The following is a 26,857-nucleotide window of genomic DNA, read 5'->3' on the forward strand; positions in this document are numbered from 1 at the left end:
AGAGGATAGGAGGAAGTGCAATCCGTGCATGGCTCCGAGTAAGTGCAGCCAGGGCAACGTGGCTCTGGGTAAGTGCAACTAAGCAGGAGCCAGTAGGGATTACAGTTACAGCCCCAAGTGTGCAGTAGGCCCAGAGACAGTGCAAAGGAGACTGGTCATGGAGGAGCCTGGTACCCAATGAGACTCTGAGGGTAGCCAAGTAACCAGTCACTGCCGCAGACAGGGAAGTTAGCAAGGCAGCGAGAGAGAGAAGGCAGAGGAGAAAAGGAGGGTCTTGAGCTGCTTCTGGAACTTCAGGTGCTCTGGCTCAAGTCTGTGAGGGGCAGAGAGACCGTTCCAGATGGAGGCACCTGCAGTGGAGAGAGATCTGCCCCCCACTCTCTGTCTGGATAAGCGTCTGACACTCAGAGAGTTGGAGGTAGCTGAATGAAGGGCTCTAAAAGGAAGGTATTTTGGAAGAGAGAGTTGGATGTAGTGTGGGCCCTGGCCTCAGAAAGCCTTGTGGACGATGCAGTGGGTCTTTAACTTGATCCTTGCAGCCACCGGGAGCCAGTGGAGAGATTTCAGGGCTAGAGAGATACGGTTCCTGGGCTTGAGGCCAAGCAAACGTTTCTCAGTCCTGATGGCATGATGTTTTTTTTTGCTTCACTGGTTTAAGTGGTATTTGTACATTGCTTTACAGCTTTTACAAAAGATGTGCTGGGAGGGGCTTAGCTTTGTAGGCCTTGTACCATTCTCACTCCTCTTTCGGAAAAGCAGGACGCCATTGAACCACAGAACTAATGTGCTTTAAATGTTTTCGGGTGAGGAGGCCCAACCGAATAACATTATGTGTTTGGTGCCGGCAGAGTCAGTGTCCTGGGACATACCAAGGAATAGAACCTCAACATCATGGATATTCTACACACATTAAGCATGTTGGTGCGAGGACTTAAGTAGGAGTCTTTGCCCCATTCGCGAATGCAGACGCACACTGCAGTCAGGCCTGCTCTTTAGAGTGCAGGCATGCCCTCCGGAAGTGATTTTGGCACTTGCCTCTCTTTTAGGGTGTGCCTAAGATCCCAGAGGCTTTAAGGGGCGGGGGGCTCAATGGTCCTCAGAAAGGTGGGTGCAGACACAGACTTGTGGAAACCCAGCTCGTCTGAAAAGCATGCTGATGGGGTGCTCTACTGCAAATCTGGACAACACATCCCCAGCCATGGAGCCTAGCCCTGTGTCAACAAAACTCCTGCTGGACTTCCACACAGGTGTCTGTTACGATATTACGATATTACTAGGCCTTGTGACATTCGGAACTTGCAAGTGATGAACAAGAAGTGCGAAGGAAGGAGGAGGGAAGTGCCACTCTGCACTAAAACAAATGCTTCAGTGGGAAGATGAAAAGGGGGAAGAGGCGAGGTGCAAGTGCTAAGGGGAGGTCCGTCGGCAAGTGCCAGGGAATGCAGGTAAATCCAGGGAAGGGGGGACTGGTCGTGGGGGGCCTGTAGTCCCGTAGCAGTCAGAGGGAACCAGCAGGCAGCCAGTCAATGAGACAGAAGAAGCTGTTAGCAGTGGAGGGGGAGAATGAAGGATGAGAAAAGGAGGGACTTGAGGCACTTCCAGAACTTAAGGAGATCCGACTCAAGCCTGAGAAGGGCAGGGAGACCATTCCAGAGGGAGGCTCCAGTGGAGGAGAGACAAGTACCCCCCACTCTCTACTTAGAGAAGCATCTGATTCGCAAAGTTGACCCAAACTTAAGCTATGCAAATGGATATGTGGCAAGGCAACTCATAAACCCCACATTGCAAATAGAGAGGATCCACACGCACACAGGAACACCCCTATTCTAATTCACTGGACGACCTCTGGGGGTGGAAGAGTTCAAATGGTGCAGTTTCGTTGTAGGACCCCACCAAAGGCTTTATTTTTAGGAAACTGTGTAACTCCCTTAATTGACTTTTGTCCCAGACTGAGGGCGAGGGGAATCTGGTTAAGCCTATTCCAGAGGCCAGCAGCAGCCAGCGCCTTATTCAGCTGTTCAGTAGATTTACCGAGGGAACTTGGGGCCTTTGATTTGGTCAAAGAAGCATTTTGAGATTAAATATCTGTAGGAAATGGAAATGCCAAGGTTGCTAAGAATGATTGACGACTTGGAGATAAAGGACGTCTTCACATGTATTATTGAAGCAAAGCGCTGGCCCTTTGAATGGGCAGGCGGTGGCTATTCAATGTATTGCGGCGGTCCATGCAGCTGGAATGCATGCATGCGCCCCCTTGCCATTCACCAGGGCGGGAGGCACTCCTTTCTCTTGTGACTCGCAGAAGGTCGCCGTTTGCTATTCACAATGGCAATTGTAGATCATAGAGGTTGTCCCTGGTATAGATTGCCATCCGGATGTTGTAGGTGGCTTCCATGACCACCTTCCTGTTTGACCATTTCATTTGACACATTTTTGAATAAAAAGTTCAAGATTGTATTATTGGCAGGTTTTTTTTTTCTATGCTACAATTGTTGTCAGTTTGGTATTACAGTCTAACTTTTGAACAGGCTTTCTTTTCTCCCCTGTTCTTGTTTCCTTTTTTTCTGGCTCTTAAAGTAAACTCCTCTTTTCTTTTTCTGACAGACAGTCCTATTTCACCTCCAGTGCACCCTTCGTATAGCCCTTGCTGCTCTTCCCTGGTGCTGTCACTCCAGCCCTAGACCTTCCCCGCACATCCGTCTTTTCTTCTAATTGTTTTTATTTCCCATTCATTCTGCTTGTCCTGTAAAACCAACCCTAACTATAAACGTGTCACCCCTCGCGCCCCTTTCTAGTTTTGGCTATTGGGTGGCGCTCGCTTATAAGCCGAAACTATCGCATTAGGATTTAGCTAGGGACAGATGACAAATGAGTAGGGCGACAAAGCTTGTAGGTGTTGTTTGGTTATTTACCTACCCATTGACGGTGCATGGCCATGCTAATGCCTATTGTCATTCCCACCCACTTCCTGCCCCTCCCCTCCGAAAACACATTCTCCTGGGATCTCTTTGAGCTACTTTTATCAAGCCTTACCATCAAACTGTGTGCTCGAAGCACCTGCCAGTATTTTTTCAAAACAGTCTTCTGAGTGCCTTTGACTTAACTGGAGCTCTAAATGTGCTTCTGGTGTAATAAAAATGTCTTAACCAAATCTGCCTCCAGTCACTGGGTGTGTGTCCTTCGCAAACGTCTTGTTAAAAACAAGTATTAGCAAAGTCAACAGTTTTGACTTGTGTATAAGTATTAGACATTTACCAGGCACTGATATTATGTGCCCAGGTACTCACACCACTTTGCAACTGCTTCCATAGATGGGCAGTTAATACCACTGCGGCAGTGCCAGGTAAATGCCTTGCCCATGTCTACACAAAAGCCAAAATTGTTGGCATTGTCAATGCTTGTTATGTACTTATCGTACGTTTTGTTGTTTCTGCCATCCTGGTAATTCGTCTCCTGGGAAATTCTTTATGTCTGTACTTGGTTAATCTGGTAACCTCTAAATTCGCCGCAAAGGTTATCTTTATATATTTTGTAATAAATGCATCCAGTTTTTGTTATTATAACTTTTTATATGCATGTGTGCCAACATTTCCCCCGCTCAACCTGTCTTGGAATGCATGAGCATTTCCTGAATGACTTGGGGCGTGTGGGCCTCTATGAACATGCAGTCTTTCGTCTATGTCTTCCCTAGGTTTCTTGGCTGACATCCGGAGAGTTTGTCTCTGCATGTTTTACTGTGACTGTGTTACTTTCTGAACTCTTTAAAACAAGATGTCCGTGTTAGCTTTGGAACTGTATAGTACATGACGGTCGCATTTTTATTTTTACGACGGGGGCAAAAACTCCCCCCCCCGCACCTCCCACCATGAATATTAGCAAGCAAGCAACCGAGGCCGAGCTCGATCCCTTCCCAGGTGGAGACTGTGCATTTTAGAGCACATTTTACAGAAGGAATTTTTAAAAACCCACATAATTTCTAGGTTGTACAGAACATATAATACCTCAGCAACAGTCACCTAACCGGATGTGCCACCTTCCAGCTTTCTCCTTTGGGGACAGTTGGTCTACCTTAAAATAGAATTCAGTACTGAAGGCAGGTCCCTGATTCCGTTTGAAGTCCCTGCATTGAACAGTGCAGTGCGCGTGCATGGCTTTTATCTCCTGCGTCACTGGCTCTGCGCGCGCGGTCTCATGCAGCTGAAAAGCGTCAACATGAAACATCTCCACAGGGGCAACGTTTGATCCACGCCTCCGTTGCTACAGACGTAAAGGGGCAGATAACCCCCGGTACTCGGCACATATGGACAGCAGACTGATGCTGTGACCCAATATTGTGCCGGGCAGTGAGACATTTTCAGATGTAAACACCCAAGTAGACCTGCAGCATTGAACCTTGACCTTGGCGTGCACAGTGCATACTTGTTGCGATCATTCCTGAGACATAGATTCTGTGGCCCGCCCCCGGGTCAACAGAGCGGGCCACGCAGATGTTGGGACCACCCGATGGTTACCTTTTGGGTTGCGCTCACGCAGCTAACATTCAGCAGGGGGCACTGCTGAATCAGCACAGCTGGTCAGATAGCACAGCAAGTAGATCGCTCGCATTGACATCTGTGCAGAGCCTGCTGACACAGGTTCGAATCCCGGCAGGGCCAAACTCATCCTTCCGAGGTCTATAAATGAGCACCACACACCGTGGGAAATAAGCAGACACTCAGATACCTGAGGGTTCGTAGCGCTATATAAAAAAGCACGAACAAACAAACCCTGCAAGCCCCGGTACACCGGAGCAGGCCACCGTGACTGGGGGCACCAGCACACTGCGGCCCCGGCTCTGGGGCACCCAGGCCGGGGTGCTCCCAGCGGCCGTGATCACACAGCAAATCAATTCACAAGGGACGGCGTTGCCCAGCAGGGGCACTGTCTGGATGCCAAGCCATGTGGCAGGCCTTGGGTTTACTGCATGGCACCAGCATGGTGCTTCACACACGATACAGGGGTCAGCTCTTGGTTCGACTGACGAGCCAGAAACAGCCTGTCCCTTTTATTAGCTTGGTCGCATGGTTAGCACCATGTGACCATGATACAGTTCTTGGGAGCTACCATGCTCCGGAAGAGGGGTGACATGCAACAATAGACACTCTCACAGGAGTCTGTAACCTACAACACTCCAAAGATTGTGGACTGCAACTCTCATAATCCCTCACCATTAAGTATACTGGCACTGGCTGATGGGAGTCGTAGTCCAAAATATCTCGAAAGGCAAAGGTCGCAGATCCCTGTGCTATAGGCACACAGTAGTTTGTGGAAATTAATGATAATAATTGAAGGCATCTTTTGACATCACAAGTGCTTTCAGGGAACTAAGGTACTGCAGCCAGAATAGAATTGACTTTCTTTCTGAAACAAGCATGTCAAAACGCCCACGTTTTAAAAGACAATTGGTTCAAAAAGCACAGGTTAGTGACTTGTGAGCTGTGTGTCTTTGAAAAAGCCCCACCCCGTTTTGCAGAAAAAAAGGAAATAAGTGAGATAAAGGAAGGCGACTTACCAAATCAAATTCTTTAATGTGATTTAGGTTGAAAATAAATTCAAACTTTACACATATTTCATTTTCAAACATAACATAAAAATAAAATCATAAATATCAACATCAAATATTAAATCCATATCAAAGATCAGAAATTCATCAATCTGCAATACATATGAAATTTAAAATATAATAAACAAATGACTAGGCAGTTATAATTCAGATCTAATTAGAGACCTAAGCCTAATTCAATCTGTTGCCAGACATTATAAAGTGCTATGAATAGGTGCATGTTGCAAGTGTTGGTACAATAATGCCAGAACGACAGTTCGTGGATAGCTAATAGATCATGCACAAATTCACCCAAAAAGTTTATAATCGGCTCCTTCATAGCCTGGCATTGCGTCAAGAGATGCCTAGCTGTCTCTGGACACGACAAAGATTTACAAAGCCGACATGTCCGCTCATTGGCAGGGATATTTTTCCAAGCTCCTCTATTGGTTAGAGTAGGCAATTGTTCTAACCGAAACAGAATGATAAATCGTCGAAGTCTTCTGGTAGGGCAGAGATATAAATAGGCCTGTGGTTTCATAAACTGATATATTCGATATTTCACAAAATTATATGACTTGAGACTACTTAAATGGGAAAAATGTTCTAACCAATCCCAAAATTCTATTTTTTTCTCAAGTGCATTTAAAGTTTCATTAGAGACACAAGCCCCTCTATGAGTCCAGCCAATGTCGGCAAAGAATTTGCTCATATCTTTATAAAAAGATGAGGTAGTATGTTTTTTAGTCAGTTCCTGCTGAATAACCGACAATACTGGATTAGAAGAGCCACTTATCATCTTCAGGTAAAACCCAGCTCTTTTTTTCAATATCAACGCTTTCAATGAAGGAAGGCCCAATTCCAATCTTATCACAGCCATCGGCACACCCGGGGGAAGACCCAACATACGTCTCCAAAACTTGCCCTCGATCACTTGTAGCCACTCTAAGTCAACTGTTAACAGCGACTCGAGACCATATATAACCATGGGGACAAAGACTTGCATATAGAGATGGTGAGTCTACCATAAAGTGAAACCGCCCTGCTTGTTAGTGAAAGATGAGACTAATGAAATTACTTGTAATGCACGAATGGTCCGCCCCTGTTTGCATAATGTATAATCACCTAGTGGTTCTATTTCCACTCCTAAATAACGGTAAGAAGGGGCATAGAGGATAAGATTTTTATGTACCACCAGGTTCACACGGGCTACCCTTTTCCTGGTAAATCTAAGTACTTTAGTTTTATCCAGGTTGATGGACAAACCATTGGTCCTAGCATAGTCCCAAAGAATATGTGCTGAGTGCCTAAGGCCACCTATGGTGTTATCTAGGACTACCAGATCGTCAGCATAGGCCAAAACGACACACAGTACATCCCCCAATTTTGGTGGGCAATTGTCCACATCTGTAAGTGCCGCGGGGATGTCATAAACATATAAGTTATAAATAAGAGGTGCTGTAACACAGCCCTGCTTAACACCCCTATTTTGAGGCACGTTTCTAGTCGTATTGCCCTCTTGGTTAAGTCTAAGGCACACGGAGGTATCATGATGGAGTAATCTAAGATAGTATAATAATCCTGATGGGCATCCCATTGTTTCCAACTTGGCCCAGAGCCGCTCACGAGGGATGGAATCAAAGGCGGCCTTGAAGTCAATATAGAGGGCATACAACGGGGGCTGTCCTCTGCTAAGCGCTCTAGTGCGTAATATATCCATTACCAGGAGATTATGTGATGTAGAGAAATCCCGTCTAAAACCGCATTGGAATCTGCTAAGTATACTAGTGTTATCTACCCATTTTTGCAGCTCAGTTAACAGTAAGGAGGCGAAAAGTTTCCCTGTGATATCTAACATAGATAAAAGCCTATAATTGTTGGGGTCTGAGTGCCTACCTTTTTTGAATACTGGAATAAGAATGGCAGTTTGCCAGGAACAGGGGATAGTTCCCTGAGCTAAGATCTTGTTAAAGAGTAAGGAAAATAACTCCGCCCAGAATACAGAATTATTTTTGATCACAATGTTCGCTAGCCCATTTGGGCCAGGAGCTCTCGAAGACTTGAGGGAGGCAATTTTATTGAGAATTGCCTCCGAAGAGACATCAAAAGGGGGAAGAATCGGGGCCTTCTCAATAGATATACTCCAGGACTCCTCTTCTTTCGTATTACGATTTAATAGGAACTCTACCCAAGTATTCTTGTCAATTGGTTTGACCATAGGGCCTTTGACTTTCCCTGTATTCTCATTGAGAAGTGCCCAAATGCTCCGTGAATTTCTAGCACAAATCGTAGTTATGAGTCGCTGATCCCAGTTATTTCGCTCTATTCTCTTGATATTTTTGATCTCAGCTCTATATCGAGTTTTAGCAGTTCTTAATTTCTCACGATACTGGGTTTCAGAAAGATTCAAAGATTTTAAACCAAGGATCACTCTTCTGAGCCCTCTCTTGGCATCTCTGATTTCTCTGTTAAAAGGGGGTAGAGTGCCACCCGTTTTTAACATGCGGCCCTTTTTGGCTGTAGCATGTTGACCTGAGAAGCCCGATATCCAGTTTTCAATTTCGTTTATCGTCATATCGTGAAAATCATAAGGGCCCTGTATGGTGATAGGTTTGAGAGCTTCAGATGCCGCTCTGATGTTTTTATCTGACCATATAATTTTAGTTCCTGAACAATTAGATTGAATACCTCCAATATTCGCTAGGGGACTGAGGGGGCTCGGTATAAATATTGAGCAATGCAGCGCAGCATGGTCACTCCATCCATTAGACTTAACCCACATATCCCTTACTTTGGACTGCATCTCGGGGCTCATAAATATATAGTCTAATATACTAAGTGATGATCCATTTGACCAAGTATGCTTCCCTGGTCTGTCCCCAAAAGTGCGGCCATTAATCATCGCCAAGTCCCAAGTTTCGAACAATTGTAACCACCCGAGTCCTTCATTCTCCCTCTTACTATGGGTCATCAAACACTTCGCACTGAGACCTGAATTGGTGGATATAAGAATATCGTCAGACATGTGGCAATTAAAATCCCCCACAACAGTGATAGCGACATTACTAGTTCTTAATGTCCAGGTAGACAGTAAATCCTGTATGGCCTCTTGTAAGGTATCCCTTGCTACTGCTCCGGGAGGGTTATACAGATTAATTAATAGAAACCTGCTACAGCCACTTTCAGTAGGATGTTCTACTTCCACCGCCAATAACTGGTCTTCAGCTTTACACTGAATTTTCCGGGACTTGATAGTATTGATAACCCCCATCAGTAGGCCGCCAAAAGGGCGACCCTTACAACCTCGTTTCGCAAGTGATTGATGTGTAACAAAACCATCTAACACTAAGGAGTCCAATGACCATGTCTCCTGCAGACAAATATCACTATGTTGCGATAGGAAGGCAGAAGAACCATCTGTCCTCAAAAGATGCGAGAAACCTCTGCAGTTCCATGAAAGTAATGATAGATATCAATGACTTTGCAACAGCTGGGGTAAGGAATCTAACAAGGACTTGAGTGCTAGTTGTACTTCCACCAATAGGGGACTATCCCCTACTCCTGTGTTGCACTCATTTCCAGAAGATGATATCCCAACTGATTCCTCAGAGATAACTGAGAGATCCTTCTCCTGCGGGTCCACGTCAATATCAATATCCACCGCTCTCAGTTCTTCTTTGTATTTTCTCAGTAATTGCACAATATTTAAAAAAGTACAATGTAGGGCAGATACATTAGGATTAGGACCCGACAGAGGTTCAATGAAAAGAAAGTCATCAGATTTTAAAACACGGAGTTGCGGAATGTGGTGTAGCCGAGTTAATAGCTCAGAGCGTGCCAACCAAGAATTCTTGTTCCTAGGGTACAGATTCTTGATGAAGCATAAGCGATTAGTCTTGATTTCAGGCACTAGCTTCTGCTGTTCCAAGAGAACATGCTCAGTCGGGTCCTCCGAGGACCGTGTCTCCGGAGCAGGCTCAAGGTGGGAGGGCGTGCTTACTTCACAGACAAGCACTGAGTCCTCCAATGCAGTTTCCTCTAGGTCCATGACCTGGGACTTATCTTCAGGGATTAGCCAATCTGTGAGCGGACCTTTTTTCGTTGCTGCCCGCAAGGCAGCTCTCGTCAGTCTTTTCCTGGCTTTTTTTGACCGAGTTTCGAATATAGGTCCTGGCCCTGCCGTAGGAGATGGGGCATGCATTATGGCTGACTTGTTTTTGAGGGCCTTTCTGGCCAATCTACGTTGTTTGCGCGTGAGGGGGGCTTGGGGGCGATGTTCCAAATCTTGTTCCTCTGTCTCTGTGGGAGTATCTTCAATTAAGATGTTACTATGAGGTGTCCCTTGCACCGTATCCCTCACCTTCTCGTCTGCTTGTTCTTCCACCTCCTCGGCTATTTGGAGAGCGTCTGATAAATTAACTTCGGCTTCTTCTCGCAGAATATCCTTCGAGTTTAATGTCGTGGAAATAGAATTGGTGTTAGATAGGATACGTCCCGTCATCTGTAGCAGTATCTTCAGAGCAAATTGGAGGGAAGCTACAGACGTTTGGAGCTCAGCTAGCTGTGTAGCATTGGGTTGGGAACCAGTAATCTCCACCATCTCGTGGTCCGGCTCGTCCTCCATTGAGGCCATTGCAAGGTTCGGGGAGATGGATAGACGTTCCCCACTTCCAGCTATATTGTGTCCCCCTAAATCAATATTCATGTTATTTTCTTTCTGGGGCGAAAAGACTTTGGATATTATCTGTGGCGTGTGTGTCTGCATCCCTCTCTGTATCGTCAAACACAGATCCAAAAGAGAATTATTATCAATGTCATCAAAGTTGGAAGAATTTAGAGAGGTGCCTCCTGTATTTGCCAGTTCAGCCGTCTCCTCAATTGTAGTTGAGTTGGTCTCTGGGGGGGGGGTTCACAGGGAAGAACTCCGTAATAGCTCCCTGTACTACAGGTAGAGCATATTTAGCGTTTTTCTTAGCTTTACCTCCCTTTCTGTGGGTCTCCTTTGGCTCTTTTATAGCGGGGGTCCTGTTTTTCCGTAAGTTATAGATCGAATGCTGCGCTCTTTTTGCCCGCTGCATCTCTGCGTTGTCTCACTCTTTCAAAAGGCTGAATGCTGAGCCGGCTAAAAAGGCACTGCCCAGAAAAATTAAGGCCAAAAAGGGGAAAGAGGAAAGAGCTGCTATCACCCGGTCCAAACCTGCAGTGCGGAGGGAGAGGGTTTGTCCAACGTTACCCCCAACCCTCCTATAAGGGGGAGACCGTTAGCAGTACATACCGGGTCAAAGGCCGTAGCCTGCAGTCCCCGGCTTATATACCCCTTTTCGCTTCTTAGTCAGGGCGTAGAAAAGGGGACTTATGGATATGCGCACCAAATATCAATCCCCCAGCGCACCCCAACAGGCTCGTACACAGAGGATTACGTCGTACAGACACCTCCGGAGCCCAACAAGGAGGCTGAATGGGAGGGAGCAACAATAGTCCTCCACCCCCGCCCTCCACTCACCCCCTCCTTACTTCTGTATCACCCACAAGAGCACAATGAGGCAGGTCAATCCCTGCACTCACTAGGTAGAGACACCAACAAGGCAAAGAAGGGAGGTGCGGCTCTCACACCAGGCACCTCCAAGGCCCCTTCTGGCTGTAAAACCTCCTCACCTAATAGGTGCACTGAGCAACTCTATCCAGCTCTGCCCAGCTCGTCGCGGCCCTTCCCCTGCACCGCACACTCAAAGGACGGCTCCTTCCTCGCGTCGTCCTTCTGAGATCCGGCAGCGCCCAGAACGGGGTGCACCCGCACAGCACTGGGCTCCCTGTTCCCTGTACCACGGAGCTCGACTCCTTCTGCTCCTTCGGGTCTTTCGGCTCGGCACGTTCAGTTAGAGAAAAGGACCCTTGCTCCTGCTCCGTGCGACGCACACCACGTACGTGTCAAGCCGCACCTCTGCTCGTCAACACCAGTACGTTTCAGAGGCCGCTTCCGACACCGTCCCTGTCCACCGAAGGCGACTTACCTCAGCGCAGCTCAAAGTTTGTCTGGCTGGGTCGCCACCGGCCCTTCTGCAATACTCAGGGAAGGAATTCTGCCTAGGTTCCGTCCCTGAGTACGGCACTGGCAATACTAATGAATGCAGTGTATAAGTGTTCCAGATCATAAACCACCGACAGGTGTTCATTTTCGCAAGTGTACCCCTGTAAATGGAAGGCTACTTGTTAAAATGATAGATGGTTAGTCTTTAGTACCTAACAGGCCCAATAAGTGCGTTACTGTTTTTGTTTCATATGTTTTGATGGGTTATACAGTGCCACCATACACCTTCCTGGCTCCTTCTGTGCGCTTTAAGACAACAAAGCTTGCTGCAATGCCAAAAGAAAGGCGAGGTTCAGCGACAGGTCTGTCCTGGGGCCATCGGCACCACAATGAGTCAATGTGTGCAAGCAAGCTTTTCTATTGGGGGGGGATGTCTGGGTGGCCTTGATGATCCTCTCACATGACGTTGTGGGGGGTTTCCGTGTGTAAATTCTCAAATGAGTATGATCTCTGCTCCCCTGGCAGCCCTGCTGTCCCGCCAGTTTCCTTTTGTGGATCCCGTGGCGCCTCGATATAAGGGTTCACTGTGGGCATGCGCCGGGTTCCTTGTGCTGGGTGGAGGCGATAATGCAGCAGGGTTAATACTGAGGGCACAAAGTCCGTGCAAAGTCAGGGCATAGTTATTTTAGCAGTACAAAATGACGTTGCACGGACTTGCACTGCAAAAATACACTTTGCCCAGTTCCATGAATCAGGGCTTAAATCATCCCAGTCAAAATGTAATGTCCAAGGGACCCAAGCAATCAGAGCCTCAGAAGCTTCTGTGCCATCTCCACTAGTAAACAATGACGAGTAGTGAGAAACCCAAACAGTGTCAGAAGTACAGTGCGATTGGACCAGTCTTTGCTGTTTCTCAGAACTGTTTAAGAGGCGCCAAATGCCCCTTACACATCGTATAAAACCAATTTGTGTATAATTTGTTAGTTTTGCTCATGAAACCTTAATATCTTGTAAGATTTACACCAATATGTGTGCGAGTGCTTCAGGCTTTTGCGAATAAGCACCTTTCCTACCGGCGCTGAAGAAAAATCCCTTGTGATCCGCCTCAATTCGCATCGTAATCCCCTTGACGACCCCTTACCTATGAAATGGCTGTGTGTATGTCTCTACGCTTGGTTTCTGCCTCCACTGCGCAGATTGGATTACTTGCTCTTTCCAGTGTATTAATGAGGCGATATTAACCGAGGGGCTGAGCGGACCCTGTCAGTAACTGCCTGCCACCGAATTTAAGGGTGTGAGCGAAGCGAGGGTCCCTTAACGAAGGCAGCAATGCCGTTACCGACAGGATCTGCCTGCCGCCGAGGTTAATATCGCCATTAGCACCCATGTAGTTTCCCTACAAGGGTGCTAATGGTGGGATTTTTTTTAAAGAAAAAAGAAAGAAAAGTACCTTTGTGTTAAAGATCGTCTCCGGCGGTGCGGTCAGGGAAGTCTATTTTCATTTTGATGACTGACGTCATCAACATGGACAACGGACTTCCCGAAGAGCAGCACTGCTGGAGCCGAGAAGCATGACATAGGTAAGTTTCTTTTTTCTTTTCCTTTTGGAAGAAACATCACCATTAGCACCCGTGTAGGTAAACTACACAGGTGCTAAATGGTGAAGGGGGAGCTGGGAAGGGGAGCACCCATCACCAATGAGAATGCTCAGAACGCAGGCTTTCCTTAGTGAATACAGACCTCGTTCCGAGCATTCCTGTCGATGGATGACGCCTCCCAGGATGCTAATGTCCATGAAAAGGCTTTTGGATCAAAGAGGCAATTTTTCCTTTAACGGTCAACACTGCGAATCCTAGGGAACCCTGTTGCTAAATCGGGCTAGGAGTAGGCATCCCTGTGCCTATCAATTTCCTGCACTGTTACTCCATAAATTACTACAACCTGAGTCTTGCAGCTGGCTCCTATCATAGGCCAACATTAGCATCAACTCTAGCATTGCATGATCACAAGAATGATTACGCTTTCTCCCCAAAGAATAATACATCTCTATCATTGAATGAGTGATGAATATCAAATCAATAATTAACCTTGAATATGGCCCAACCCACGTAGGCTGTACAGGACAAACGCCCCTCATGTTGCCATTTCGGGCCCGATTCATGGAATTTGAAGTGTATTTTTGCAGTACATAATGACTTTTCACTGACTTTGCATTGCACAAATATACTTTGCACAGTTCCATGAACGAGGGTTTGTGTCGGCATTGCAAGGACACTTTGCACTGTGCAAACAATTCCATGAGTATGCATTGCAAAAGCTGAAGACCTCGAGAGCTTGTGGGACTGATGAGGTTTCAAATTGTGTTGTAAAGGAGAATACAGAACTAAATATTGATGTGCCTCCTTTCGCCAAAAAGTGAAGCAAAATCGCATACCTAAAAGTCTTGGGCAGTGTCCATTATAGTACTGATCTACAAAAAGGGGCTTCGTTGTTTTCGCCAAGTGACTACAGACCTATTTCATTGATGGACTCCCCTTCGAAGGTTCTAGCCAGTTTTGTTTTAAAAGACTTGCAGGAGGGGTTGGTAAAGTCAGGCAGATTAAGCATGTTTCAGGCTGGCTTCCCAAGGGGATTGGAAAAGTCCTGCATGGACTCATTCTAACTTTGTTGCAAGCCAAAGCAAATCTGGATAGGAAGAAACTCCTTTATGTAGCCAGTCTGGACATGGCTTCACACCTTTGATAGAGTGGGTAGAGCTACGTTATGGCGTAAATGGCGTAATTGGGACATTCCATGTGGTCTTCTAAATATGCTTCTGCTGTTTCACTCCAACTCTGAAGGTTTATTATCAGGAGATATTGAGGTGAATTTAGGATTGAGGCGGGCCTGTGTGCTCGCCCCCACCTTATTTAACATCTATATGCCGGACCTTGCTCTATGTTTGGTAATGTGTTGATTGTTTTCCCCATGTATTGGACAGTTGTAGATCGGTTAGCCATCCTATGCCGATGATTTAATCGTAATGGATGTAACCCCTGGGGTTTACTAAAAAAGATTAACGGCATTGCAGGGATATGTTAGGAAAAATAACCGTGGAATCAATCCTAAAAAATCTTCTGTTATGTGTTTTCATTTTTTTAGAGGTAACAATCTAGGATATGATATGATATGATATGATATTTTATTTATATCGCACTCATACACAAGTGGTTCAGAGCGGTACCAAGCAAAGGGAGGGGAACAAGGGAGAACAAAATAAACAACGATCTTACTAAGCCCAGTGACAATAAGAACGCGCAAGTGCATAGGATGGTTCATGGATGGGATTCAAATTGAAAAAGTCGATTCTATGATTTCCTTGGGGTATTTCTTTGCAAATAGATGTAATTTGAGACAACTGAAGGCCAAATTAATTGATACAATTGATTCTCTTGTAGTACAGATGAGACTGATTCACCAAAAAAATCTGTTTATTTTTCCTTGCTTGACTATTGCAAAGCAAGAGGGGCTCCCATGGTGTGGTACAGTTTGGAGCTGTTTTCGATTCAGTTAAATGCTTGCACAACAGGGAAGGGGGAATCTGGCGAGAGATTTTGAAATTCACCCTGTCAATTCCTGTAGAAGCAATTGGAAATGAATTGGGGCTAGACTCTTGGTAGACTGTTTTTAAGTGGAATAAACAATGTATTTATTTAAACGTTTTTGGGGAATTAAGTGATCATTTGTATGGGCATTTGAGAATAACATTTTCAAATGATTTCATGAGGATATGTAAAAACGTTTTAATTGAGTCGGAAACTTCTCCGGATCTTCCCCTCGTTAAAATAAATCTAAAACGGAAACTCTGGGTCCAGAACCTAAACTTGGACAACTTACGTGGTTTGACTCTTTTTAAGGACTACATAAAGAGTACAGAGGGCACAAAGGGGTCATGGCGGCCACACAATATATGATTAAAGCTTTACAGTCCGTAAGAACAATGTTGTTGCGATTTAGGGTAAATTGCACGCGCTGGAGGTCCTTAGCCCTCGTATTGGACTAGAGCACGATAAAAGACTATGGGCCTCATTCTGAGCCTGACTTCCTGCTGCCACCGGGCTATTCCAAGTCCTGCGGCCAGGAAGTCAGGTGCCGGCAATTTCGTTAATCCCCATTCCCATAGAGTCCTCTGCGACTCTATGGGAATGGGGACACAGGAGCACCAGCGCCGTTAACAACGGTGTCAAGTTTGTCTACTGTGGCCACTGTGCCCGGCAGGTTCAGGCCTGTCAGGCACTGCGGCTCCGACAGGCAGATTTGTAGTTTGCCAGTCTGGAAACAAAGGTGCAGGTAGGCTTACCGGCAGCGTTGTTTCCGAACCGGCAAAATTATAATGAGGCCCTATGTAGATTATGCAAACTCAACAAGGAGAGTGAAATTCTGAAACATCTAGTTTTATATTGTAAACGTTTTATTACCAAAACCCTGTTTAATTCTTCACGTTTTATTTACTCGACATCGGCTGCGTTTTCAGAAGACCTGTGGAGTCGTTTAATGAATGTAAATCATTTGTCTTTATTGGTTGCTTTTTTAACAGAAATAATTGATCATTTAGGCGATATTTCGGCACTGACTAAAGCACTTTTCAGCATAGGGGACTGGTTATTGTTCGCGTCATTGCGCTTTATAAATGGAAATAAATAAAATAAATAAATAGGTCTGTTTCCATTAGTCTCATGCGGGGGCAGTGTTAGTGGAAACACATGAGAGACGTGGCAAAGACAGCCAGCCTGGAGAACAGGCCGCGGGCATAATGGAACGGAGGCAGGCACACATGCAGGCGTGTACAGGGAATTGGAGCAAGCCTGCCCTCCAACTTGTCATTCGAGAGTGCTGAGTTCCTCTGACATGCTGAGCAATGTTTGCATGTACCACGGGAGGAAAGCTGCAGTCAATGCGTTGTACGGGCCGAAGGTCTGATATCGTTGTGTGAACCAGTTGCAGGTCGAGGGGACAGGCACACGCTGGCGTGGGCTCCAAGCCAAGGGCCGATAGGCCACACCCATGGATGCAGTACACGCCATAAGAACCAGTGACATAGCATGCAGGCTGTTAATACCCACCAACTAACCCTTCCTGGCTTCCCGAGCGAAGGCCGCTTGTATACGAGTTTGCACTGCATTCAGTGCAGCTCACCACACGCATGCTGGTCTTTCCGGTCCGTTGCTAAGTTTCCCACCTCATCTGCCAAATTATTCCCCATCTGGGCGCAGCCTCGAGCTTCCCGCGTTCTTGTGAGGAATGCGAAGCAATGGCTCGCCTACCAGGCCCTTTCCACCCCCAGCCCATCCCCTGGTGGCAGGGCTCATTCTGAAATGCCCGCAGCCCTTGCTTTGTCCTCCTTTTCAATGAAAGCTCATCCATCACTGTGCCATGGGTCCACTCACGTCGCAGAGGGGCGCTTTCAGAAAGCCTACTCTCAGGCCTGTTCCTCGCGGCCTAGTCCTGTGAGTCACCGATTCGAAAAATAGCGCTCCTCTGTTCTCCAGGGCGGGCTTTTATGTCAGCCTGTGACGAGAGCAGGCATTGAGACTTCCGCACAGGCCCGCTGTATCAAGGGCATGGTCTGGGCTGCCTAAAGAGACATACGCAGCTGGGCGACGGCCACCACAAAGAAACATGGTCATGGGTAAAGGGCTGCGGAGTGATTTCCATAACCCAATCAGGTTACCACCGTGCAAGCCGTCTACAGGACTGAAGCACTGCAAAGCCTTACTTCCGGCAATTTGGCTCCATCAATCTTGGAAATCATGCCAAAAATAGGTCAGCATTATCCTCGGCGTCTCTTTAGTGCAAGGGCGCAACGAAACCTACATTTCAGAAGGAGGTGGGGGTAACTGGTGACACCTGCCACTTCAGAAAATGAGGGGGGGGGAATTTACCCCTAAGGTCTGGTGTGAGGACCAACTATCAAATAGTACATTTTAAAGTGCAATATGCAGAGAGGCGATGCAAGCCTTTATTGAAAGAGGCAGCTTTAAAGTGTTACTGTGTTAGTTCAAGTACATTTTTCAGCACAAACACAGTAAAACTTAAATACTGCCAGTTTCGGAAAAGGCTTCCCTCACCTCTCTGCCTAACAAAATGCAAGTGTGCAAATCCAGGGGTGCACCTAGGCTAAAATGTAGGGGCGCTAACCCTTCAAATGTTGGGAGAGATGCTAACTTCAGGGACTGTGGGGGTGGGGCAAACTTACTTGTGTAGGGGCATCCAACTTCTTTACACATTCTAAAGAGACTATTCTGGTGTAGTGTCAATGTTGCAAGCAGTTGACTCTCTTTTTCACGCCTGAAACTACACCCGTAAGGACTGGTGTGAGAATGAGCTTCTGTCTCCCCTTACCCTTCCAATCACTCCCCTGGCATTCAACTACTAACCCTATATCACAATTCCAATTGCCTGAACATTTATTCACCTAAATGCAGGTGCTAACAATGAAATGCTTTGCGTATTTGTATTTGTATTTTATTTATTTATATAGTGCACCTGGCCCAAGAGCATCCGGGCGCATTACTTAGGTTACATAACAGAAATACAAGCATAACAAGAGGGATAATATACAATGGTGGAATAGGCAAGAATTTACAGTCATGTACAGGAGAACTGTTAAGTAATCGTAGGACAGAGGCAACTATAATACAAGTACATACACAATCAGCTTTATACAGTAGGAGAAGGAACAAGGGTAGTGACTGACGGGCCACTTAATACTGGGGCAGCTCTTGTGCGGACAGCCAAGCTTTGGCCTTGCTCTTGAAAACAAGAAACGAGGGTTCAGCTCTGAGAGGATTAGGAAGTGAGTTCCATAGTTACGCAGCCAGAACTGGGAAGCTGACCCCCCTGATCTTTGTAGCTTGAAGCGAGGTATAGATAGGCAATAAGCCTGTGCAGTTCTGAGGGGTTTGTAGGTGGTGTGGTAAGCGAATCTGCAGGCCAAGTAGCTGGGTGCTTGGTTGGCGAGGCATTTATGCGTCAAAGCAAGTGTTTTGAGTGAGACTGTTTGTGATACTGGGAGCCAGTGGAGGCTTTGTCTGGTGTTGGATATGTGATGGTTCCTAGGGATATTTAGTGTGGGTCTGATGGCATTATTTTGGATAATCTGTAACTTGTTGAGATTGCATTGGTTAGTGCCAAGATAGAGGGTGTTACAGTAATCGACTTTGGACATAATCAAGGTCCTAGCCAGGGTAGTGCAGTTGGCTGGTGTGAGGAAAGGCCGACAGGCTGTGATGAGCTTGCAGGTATATGCTGCAGCCGAGGACACTGCGTTAGTTTGTCTAGAAAGGGAAAGGGTGGAATCGAGATATATGCCTAGAGTTTTGGTGTCATTTATAACTTTAATGATGTTGCCATCGACGATAAAAGATTTAAAGGACTTGTCTAGTTTGTTAAGTCTCTGATGAGAGCCCAGAATGAGAAGCTCTGTCTTTTCGTCATTGAGACAGAGTTCGTGTTGAGCCATCCAGGCTTGGATGACTTGGTAGATAGTGTTTACAGCTAGTGTGTCAGCTGTGTGATCACCTGTGATGGGGATGAGTATCTGGCTGTCATCCGCGTAATTCATGTGACACCCAGATAATCCAAGATATCGAACAGTGGTTCCTTAAAACATGTTATATAGTGTAGGGGAAACACAGACCCTCATGGATCTGTTTTCCAAGAATGAGCTGATCCAAGCAGAGCTTTGTCAGAGAAGCGGGCAGCTAGTAGGAGGTGACGACAGAGGATTTGGTGATTTACCAGGTCAAATGCTGCTGATAAATCAAGAAAGAGTAGAAGGGCCAGCTTGCCCTTGTCTTTTAGGTCTTCAATCTGGGTTTTTACATCAATGAGTGCTGTTTCAGTTCTGCAACGGGGACGGAAGCCATATTATCTAAGGCCTAAGAGTTTATTAGTTTCCAAATAGTCTTGGATCTGGAGGTAGGCTGCACAATCCAAGATTTTTAGCAGGAAAGGCACAGTGGTGATAGGCCTGTAGTTTGTCGGTATGCTTGCATCCATTGTAGGTTTTTTAAGAAGCGGGTTGACCCCCGCATCCTTCAAGTTGTCTGGGACAATACCTGAGTTAAATGATGAATGTATAAAGGCGGTAATGAATGGGGCTAAGTTATGTGAGGCCTCCTTAATAATGGGGGCTGGACATAAATTGCCCTGGCAGTTGGATGGTTTGAGATTGTTGATATTTTCGACTTGAGTGGTGGAGAGGGGCAAGAAGCTGAATGGTTTATGCGTGCGTATGCTAGGTTTAGTTCTATCATGTTGGGGCTTGAGTTCAGGTCAATCTGCTGGCAGATGTTTTTGTTTGTTGTTGATTTTGGTTTGAAGTGTGGCTATTTTACCAAGGAGAGCCTTCTGAATATTGGCACACCAAGTACTAACTTTAGTACATGTATCAGGTGGGGAGACAGGGGATTCCAGTTCTTTTAAGATCTTAAATAACTCTTTAGTGTTTGATTTGGCTTGTAGGATGCGCTTGTTGTACGTGTCTTTTTTGGCCTGGAGGATGGCATCTTTGTAGTTCAGGGTGACTAAGGCAAGGCTTGCTTTGTTCATTTCAGTAGGATTACTTTTCCAACAAGCTTCTAGGTTGCATTTTTCTTTGCGTAGAACTCTCAAATGCGGTGTGAACCAAGAGTTGAGGTGAGCGCGTGGTTTAGGTTTCCTAGATTTAATATGTGTAATAAGATCTAGAGCTTTCAGCAGAGTGTGATTAAACGTGTCTACCAGGACTGAAGGATCAGTGCAAGAGAAGGACAGTTCGTTGAGCACTGGGAGGAGAGGTGCAGTAGTTTTTCACACTTTATATCTCTCTTATTTCTTGTGGAGATAGCAGGTGTGATGTCCTGTGTGATACTAACGTTTTTTGCTGAGATGCTGAAGGTGATTAGGTGATGGTCTGTCCAAGCACAAGGTTGGTTAGATTCCATGTTGATTTCGTAAACAATGTTTCCACAAAGCACTTCAAGGGATCAGATGTCGGGTTCTCTGCATTTCATAACATATTGTAATGGTTTATTGAGAAGCCACCCTCATCACGGGGAGTTACTTCCCTCCTCACTCAAGTGGTTATTCACCAAACTGTTTAACAGATTCTGATTTTTAGCCCTATCTCAGACACATATCATGCCCCTTTGATCCTTCTCCCATGAGCTAACAATGAGCCAAGAAGCAGGCCGCTGTACGGGAAATATATTGGTATTTATTTAAATTAACAGTAATAGAAATTAGAACAACAATATCGAAAACACCCCTTTATCCGTGGTACAACACAATCAACTCCACTCAGCATAAATAAATCACAAAAGTGAGTTAAAAGAACACAGACACAATTCTTCCCTTTCTGTAAATCTCACTTCACAAAATAATTACACTGATCAAAGATATAATTTCACCCCAAACTTTCAGTTTACAACAAACACAGGGTGATTTATCGCTTTGTTTTGCAGACCCCCCACCGTTGCTTTGGTGTATGTTGGGAAGACAGAAAGAAAAATGTCAATTCTTTGGGGAATTTTGGATTTCAGACCCCCTTACTGAAAGGCCTATGTTGGGGAAGCTGGATTAAAAGGTTGGACTGATTTAAGAACAAAGACACACCTCTTCCTAGAAGAAGTCGGTGTCAGCTGGTCAAAAAGAATTACCAAATTAAATTATAGGTTATAGTTTTCAGCGCACACTGGGAAGTGAGCTTTGTTAATTTCGAATTTTAACAAAATTCACCCGTAGTGTTCGGACAATTGGGGAATTAATTAAATTAACATTTTTGCTTACATAGGCTAAGGATCTACACAGTTTTGCCTCCCCAGCCACTATAAAGGGAACAGATTCAAGGCAAGCAGACTCCCACCACCTTTTGGTTGTCAGGGCTTAGTTCTACTCACATAGCAAGCCTCTGTTTAAGGTTTCAGCAACGCCAGCTGCATCTCAGGACACTATGGAAAGATAGGCTAGGGGTCTGGTCATTCCACTCTCAAAGATGGCCTCCCACACTCCACCACAGGACCCAGTCAGCTTTGAGGCCTTCCTAGAAATAGACAGCTTCACCCAGATGCACTCTCAGCAATCTACTCTGGTGTCTCCTTACAGCTGTCAGTTGGTAAGTTTCAGCAGCCTTTCTGTCTTTCTCATTTTTCTGTCAACCGATTTGTGTGCGTCTGTCTGTCCTAGTGCAGTCCCCCTTATATAGCAGAAATGACATCACAAATTTTACAATCTTGGGGAAGTACCCTGCAATAATTCCTGCCAGTAGGATTAGCCAGTTACACTTCTCTCTCCACCCCAAGTCAGGATTCGTTTAGGGGTTTGGAACAACATATGTCTATTCCTTAGTTATGTATCACAACTTCATAATTTTACTAGCAACTGCCATACTAAACATATTTTCTGTTTTAGCTGATCATGGAGAATCAGATAAGCTGACCACCAAATTTGGACGATGTAGCATGGCCATGTGGTACATAATGCCGTTTCCATATAAAGCACAATAGTTATAAATATGTGTGTTATATGTTATTAAGCATATCCCTAATTTCATTTTCCACCCGCTCACCAACTCTCACATTTAGAACATGTTCAGATCAGCCAGAAACCTAGTCTAACTGGTCATTACAGTTCCCAGAGTCACAGGTAGATGCATTTTATATCATCATAATTGCATGGAAATGACACAAAAAAATGGTAAAAAAATGAAATCAATCCATAGTATGGTTGCTGCGAAAAAGGCCTTACTGATAAGAGATCTTTTAAATGAATTGTGAATGTTCATGTTCAGCAAATGGAAGGTCTGCTTCATCCAGCACAACCATCTGTCTTCCTGGGCCAGCCTGTGACCAGAGTTTTTTTATGAGTCTCTTTGAAGTTGGTAGTTTGCTCTTAGAAGTGGGTGCCCCCATTTTCACACATATTAGTCGTGTTCCAACCAAGGGTGAATTTCATTGAAGTCCCTGCTTCCAGAGCCAGCAAGTCTGGAGAACACTGGGCTTTCAACACCTTCACCAGAACATTTTATTACGGGGTCATTAGATGGGAGATGTGACATCCAGGCTGGAAGTGGGAGATTTCCTTTGTGAAGTTTTGACCACAGCCAGAAACAGGTTTTCCATGAAGACGAAGTGGCTCTTCAAATGTCACTAAAGTTTTGTAGATGAAACATATTATGCATTGCTTTTGTCAAACCACACGTCATGTTTTGTTTTCCTGACATTTTTCTGTTAGCAGTGATATTTTTTTTCAGTTTTATTTTTTAAAAGCTGTTTTTATTTGCACACACATGTGGGGGGCGTTTTTGCTTTCAATGTTTAAAAATCCTGTTTTCCATGTCACAGGGATATTTTATTCCTCCTTTTGTAAATTAAACTGCTGCTGGTGCATTGGTAATGACAAGTAGGCCCCTTTCCACATGGTTCTTTAACTTTACTTGAAAAACAAAAGCAAAAGCCAGGCCGTTTTTTGGCTCAGTGTTTAAATGCCTGGCATTCATGTGAAAGGGACTTCTGTTTTGGGCCTTTAAATGCACCCCACAATCCCCAAGCCCATTGAAGATCAAACAAGACTCAGGTGCTTCTGACCTGCACCCACCTGTCAGCACCACCACTCCTGATGCACGTCACAATGCCTTTAAATTCCATACAAGCTTACATTAGATTGCAAAATCACACCTTCTTTGAATAAACACAGTTTGCAAGTGAGGAGGCAAGTTCAAGTAGAGTCAGCGCTGCATCCAGTGCCAAGAAAGGTTTTTATTTGTGTTAAAAGTGCTGTATTCATAAGGGCTCTTCTCCAATGAAGGGAAGCATGGCACACACTAATTGCAGCTCGCGGGTAAAACAAATCTCCCTGTTTTCAAGGGAGTGCTGCCTTCAGCTGTGTCTGGGGTGTGAGCAGAACCTGTGCACTCCTAACCAGTGGCGCAACACCATTGTGCAGATCGGGCTCTAGCCCCCCTCAGCCCCCCGGTTGACATACAGAGCCATGGCTGGGCAGACAGGACACCGAAGTTAAATGGACTTGCTGTTAACAAAGGGCCTGCATGGAAGCCCAGCCCCTCAGCTCACATTTCGGGTGGTAGGGGTTGGAGCCCGATTAGCTTAATGATGTTGTGTGCCTGCTTCAGTGCACCACGAAGGTATAGGTACATTACTTTAAAAGAGCAAGAGCTGACATTCAGCCATTTTGAAATACTCTGGCTGTTCCATTAAGTTGCGTTATTAGTAGACCTGGGAGAGCTGGTGGGTCTGGCCTGGCTCTCAGGGCCGTATAGGAGCCGAGCCAGGTAAATGGCTGGACACAATGGGTGAGGGGCCTATGTCAGGAGCTTGGGGAAAGAAAAGGGGCTAAAGGGATTGGAGGCAACATAAAGGGCTAAAGGGGCACAAAAGGGGCTAAAGGGATTGAGGGGCAACAAAGGGGCTAACGAGGGCTGGAGGCAAGAAAAGGGGCTAAACAGGACTGGGGGCAACAAAAGGGGCTTATGGTGTTGGGGGCACCAAAAGGGTTGAAAGGGGGATAGGGGCAAGAAAGGGGGCTAGAGGGCAACACAAGGGGCTACATGAGACAGATGCATCAAAAGGAGCTTGAGGGACTGGAATCATTAAAAAAGGGCTAAAGGGGCAGTCAACAAACAGGGCTAATTGGGACTGGGGGTCAAAAAGGGGCAAAACAGAACTGGGAGCGGCTAAATGAGTCGAGAGGCAACAAAAGGGACCATATGGGACTGGGGTCAAAAAAAGGAGCAGGAGGTTGAGGCAACAAAGGGGGCTAAAGGGTCCTGAAGGGGCAAGAAAAGGAGCTAATGGGTAGGGGCTCACTTAATTTTGAAATGTACTGCCACTTCACACCACCACCAGGAAGTGTTCCTGTCCTGCCCCAGCCAATCAAATAGTTTCTTGGGCGGGACAAAAAAGGCACACTCCTAAAAAAAAGACGCTCCGGGAACCCTTACAGGGGAGTGTGTGCCTGACTTCCAGGCAGACGCGCTCCTGTAAGTGCTCTCGGAGCATGTTTTTTATTTTGCACAGGAAGGGTAGGCACCCAGTGGGGCTTGTGGCCGGCCCGAGCACCCGAGTGGAGGGTCAGGCCAGGTCTAGTTATTAGTAGTAGGGTGACCAGATTTTCAAAATAAACAAACATAGATGGCCACAAACATAAAAGAAGGACCTTCCAGCCCCCACCTTTTCCCACCCGCCATCAATATTTCCAAGACTGAACTGCTATCCTGCATATAAACTGTGCTTTTTTGATTTTTAATGTAAGCTTGTCATTAACAAAGGAGCTTTGGCTCTGATTAATATTACAAGCATTCCCATGTATTCATTTTTATACCCAGTCTTTGCAGCACAATCAGGTAATGCATGTGCATAGCTCTCAAACATTTGTGTTGCAAGGTGGGTGAAAGCACCCTTTTCCCAAAATTGCGACCCCTCCAGATGAGGGGGCAGAGGGCCTAATTCTGGGACTGTCCCTGAAAAAAAGGAGATGTCTGGTCACCCTAGTTATTGGGTTTTACAGAGCACGCCGCTGATCTTTTCAGTCTCTTGGCAGCATGCTACCTGCAAAAAATGGGCTGGGTTCGTTTAGTCGAAGCAGAAGAAACAGTGCAGGACTGCTTTTCTGTTGTGTTATTGTGTGAAGAATGAAATGACTGGTTGGCTGATTGTTATATGTGTCTCCAAGCGTGGGTAACTTGATCAGTTTGCTACTGACGCTGTTTGCCCAGCTAGCGGTGATGGGTCATGTGTGTAATCTGCAGAGTGGGTTATGCAGTGCGCAAAACGAGGGAATACGCAGGTGGATGGTGTCCGCCCCTTTTTTCAGAGGGCGATCGCCATTCCACCTGGGTGCTTTCCAGAAATAAAAAAAAACGATATATTAATTTGCTGCATTCTACCTGATAGTTTAAGGTGAACAGTGCGTCTGCCAGGTCGGCGAATCTTTGAGGCCAGACAACCACAAGACCACATGAAAGTCTGATCACAGAACGCTAACATTTCTCTTATTGGAAGTTTGCTACACAGCACATGTTTCAAACTAGATTCTTAGGTCCCCTTCTTAGGTCCCCTTAAGTGCTAAGGGCGTGTATGTTCATCCTGAATTCTCACGAGGAATCAATGTAGGTCTGCCCACTCCCTCACTTAAGTTTAAAAGGTGCACACCTTTTAAACGTACCCAGCAACACAATGGGAACATCTCGTCTCTTCACTTATTAATGGCTAGTGCTTTTTTGTTCTGTGTGCTTTCTTCAATTGTGAAAGATAAATTGAATGAAATATGCGTGTTTCACTTTCGGAAATGTTCCCTTCCTGTGACTTCGCTGTGGATGCAGGGCATGTTGTGTTAAATGGATTTGTAGTGCACACATTTGCCACAAACCACACACAGACATCATTCAACTGAATTAAGCCTGATTGTCCATGGCTCAAATTTCAAGACTGTTGCTTTGCATCATAGCGATGAATAGTGGCTAAAGCAGCTGCTGAGCCCCACTCTATTATTAAACCGGAAGTCATCCCGATTATAAAGGTTAAACAGGCAAAGCCCGTCAGGTTTACCTCCTTCGCTTCTTTTGCTAAATTGGGCAGAGGAGAGGCTCTACCAATCTGGAGGGATATTATCTGGCACATGTGCAACACAAACAGACTGTCTACACACAGCATCCCCACTTCCATAGCAGCAGCAAATATTACGGACAACACCACATCCGGTGTCCATCCTGATGAAGGCCATCACTCAAAACAGGCTTCAATCCAGCCCTACATGGCCGAAACACTCCTGTGTCGATCTCCTGTGACACAACTGTAAAAGCCCCCCTTTGTGTATGTTCTGTAGATATTGTTGTGTACACCATGTGTTACTTACGCCCTGGACTACTTTCCGTCCCGGGTGCACCTTGTTCATCCTCATATCATATGTGACTTTGCCCTTATGTGGAGTCTTTACCTCTACATTATAGAGGTGGATACTTTCCCTGTATTTCCACTATATATAATCACACTTGTCCGTTGTCAATTACTTTTGTGCTTATCGAAAGTACTGTAAAATAATGGAGAATTCATCCAAAAACTCTGTGTTTTTTAAATAAATCTATATGTTCAGAACGACGCAGCTGCTTGTAGGATCTCTCATCCTGATTTTTTGATATTCATATGTGTATCCACCTGGGTATATCAGGACCCCGCCAGGCGCCCTAATATTTACTTAAGTTCTTGAAGAGT

Source organism: Ambystoma mexicanum, chromosome 12 (assembly GCF_040938575.1).
Source record: "Ambystoma mexicanum isolate Mex_15411 chromosome 12, UKY_AmexF1_1, whole genome shotgun sequence".
NCBI lineage: Eukaryota > Metazoa > Chordata > Amphibia > Caudata > Ambystomatidae > Ambystoma > Ambystoma mexicanum.